A 3067-nucleotide genomic window follows, 5' to 3' on the forward strand; every position below is an offset into this window, starting at 1 on the left:
TTTTCCTTCTTCTGCAACCCCTCACTGATAGCTTTTTCTATTTGATTTATTCATAGTATTATAATTTATACACCTCCCTGCAGACATCTGTACCTCTTATCCTCAGCCGGAGTATGGAAATTCGCTGCTTACAGTCAGAATTTTAATTTCATCTTTGGTTGGCTTTCAACAGCCACAAAAGACCACCTCCACCAAACCAATGCCGTAAATCCTAAAGAAGAGAGGCAGGCATCATGGGGCCAATTTCCTATGGCCTTATGGGAAAAAGGCGCGGAGTTATGAGGTTTTTTGTAAGTGAGAATACAAAAAATGTTTGGAGATGCTGTACGGGCACTTTTCCAGTTAGATGCCATCAAGAGGACAGTTGAGACTGGAGATCCCTGTCCTATGAGCAAAACCAGCAGGTATGAATTGACCTTATATCTGTTTCATGCCCATTAGCAGAAAGTAGGAATGCAGATAATCAAAAGTAGAAATGTAGACAATGGCTGATTGGTCTCTATGAATATTAGATAATATCAGAGAGGAATTTGATGCTGAGGTTTTAGTGTAGAATGTGTTGTATTCTGGTGTTTGTGGTTTTTTTTTTTTTTTTTTCTTGGGTAATATATTTTTTGGCCAGTGCCTTCAGCTATAATCTCAGATTGGCCTGCTCTTATTGCTCTACATCGAAGTCTTTATATATATGGAGCTTATTGTTTTTGAGGGTTAAAATGCTCTGCTAATTAAAGGTTTGGGCTCTCATGTTTGGCTCGTTCCTAGGGCGAACCAAGCCCGCGTTCTTGGCATATTACGATTATGCCTGTATTGCTGCAATATTTTTCATCAATTAAATGTGAGAAATGATCTGAAATTAGTTTGAGTTTGTTTAAGAGTCATGTTCGTTTGTTAATAACTTGGGGGCCATTATGAAGTGGAGCTCACACTTTTTTTTTGAGTATTCGGGTTTCGTTTGAATTGCTCTATGATATTCCATTTGAATCGTTTAACAAATTCTGAGATCGTTCTCGAGTTCGAGTTGAGGTCAATATTGATGAAGTGAGAAATTAGTTATGAAACTTTATAGAGCTTTACTAAACAAAGGCAGACTTAATTAGCAATGTTTTTGTTGACCCTATTTCACTCTTTTAGGTTACGTTTGGTTTAACAAATATTGAGTTCATTCTAAAGTTCGAGTAGAGATCAATATTTATGAAGAGAAAAATAGTTATAAACCTTGTAAACAGGACATTTTTATAAACTTTAATGAGCATGCTTATGAACAAATGTTCATAAACATTAAAATGGATCTTTTAATACAGAAGTTATGCAGTCATGCCATTTTCTTAGTGATGGAGAAGTAATTATCTATTTTTATTGTTGTATTAGGATGTGAATAAAATTAGGAGGTTGTGAGTTTTAATTAAATGTGGATATGGTGTGAGCCATGACAATTGATAGATCAATTGAGCTTGATATGGGTCCTAGGGTTGAAAATCTCTTAACTACAAATTACACTTAGGTGTTCACAAACTCTATCAACTTAGATGTTCACAAACTTCTATCTTTTTAAGAGATTTGACTTCTAATATAATCCTCTTGTTTGAATTGGTGGGGTCCAAAGTAATGTTACTTTTGACTTTTATATTGTCCGGGTAAATTGAAAAGATTGAAAAATATGGTGCATTATACTCGAAGGTTTCACTATTCTTTTTCTCTAAATAAAATTACAAAAGAATCCTTATACACAATGCTCTTCTCCTTACAATTCAGATAATTTTGTTCATGTCACTGTCGTAGTCCTCTGGTGATGGAAAATTTGCGGCATTGGACACGAAAAGTAAAGAAAGATGGATCAAAACCTTAATATTAAGGGCAACCACCGCATTAAAAAATGGAATGTGTACTGTAGGGAATTTTTTCTAATTTTATTTTATAAAAAAAATAGGAGTGGCAATATCATTGGACTGTCAATATCAACTTCCTATTTAAAATAGAACACCTATTATAGTACAATTAAAAATAAAAAAATACAAAATTATTATGAGATGAAGAGAATAATAAAATTAAAAGATACAAAATAAATAATATGTGGATAAAAGTATACATTTCCCTACATAATGTCAGGGATAATATCACGTAACATCGTGGTCCCTGCTCATGCATCACTCATTTGGTATCTCATAAGTCAGAGGATGTATCTCTTTTCATTAAACAATTCAATTATTTGTTTTTTATTCCATGATGATGATTGAAAACCTAATCATCAAACCTCATGTTTTGCATGTGTACTACATATATAGTCAATTAACAAATATGTAGCCTTCATGTTCACTATACAAATGTGGAAATGTAACATTTCTGTAAATATATTAACTGTTTCCTTTGCCAAAATAATATTATCTTAGTTTTAGAAGTAATTGTTTTTAGGTGGAACTTTGTGAATGAATGGGTGATCCCAATTTCCTTTACAAGTTCACCAAACTGTCTTGCTGTGATCTACAAAATTCTAATATCAGCAGAAACATTTCATGGACTCTCTGTTTCCACCAAACCCACCTGAATTTCCCTCTTCAAGAATCCAAATTTCAATTTTTAAAACTAACTTTGACCTTATGCTTATATAAGAGATTGAATTATTCTTTCCCCTTTCGTCTCCCTTTGTTGAATTTGTAGCAACATTTGAATTTGGTAGCATGATTTGAAATAAAGGGAGTTGGCCGGCGAGAAACTCATTAGAGTTCATTTCTTGTGCTCATTGAGTCGTTTAATCAAACAAATGTGATGACGCAGTGTCTGACAATTGAGGGTGTAAGGGGGACATTTATTTATTTATTTATTTTTGGTGTCCTGACAATGGGGCCAAAAGGCCCCAAAACAAAAGCAAACTAAACACCACAACTAACCCCCAACATCCTCCGGTGCAAGACGCTGAATTGAAGAAGGAATCTGCGATAAAAGGTGATCCACCTGGGGAGAAGGGGAAGATAGCTGAGCCAAAGCATGAGCAACCCTGTTGCCAGAATGACGAACATGAGACAAATACACGGACTGAAACAGCTGCAAGTCCCTCCGAATATCATAATAG

Source organism: Cornus florida, unplaced genomic scaffold (assembly GCF_030987335.1).
Source record: "Cornus florida cultivar Cherokee Brave unplaced genomic scaffold, ASM3098733v1 CherokeeBrave_3.0.0_Hap2_Chr09, whole genome shotgun sequence".
Classification (NCBI taxonomy): domain Eukaryota; kingdom Viridiplantae; phylum Streptophyta; class Magnoliopsida; order Cornales; family Cornaceae; genus Cornus; species Cornus florida.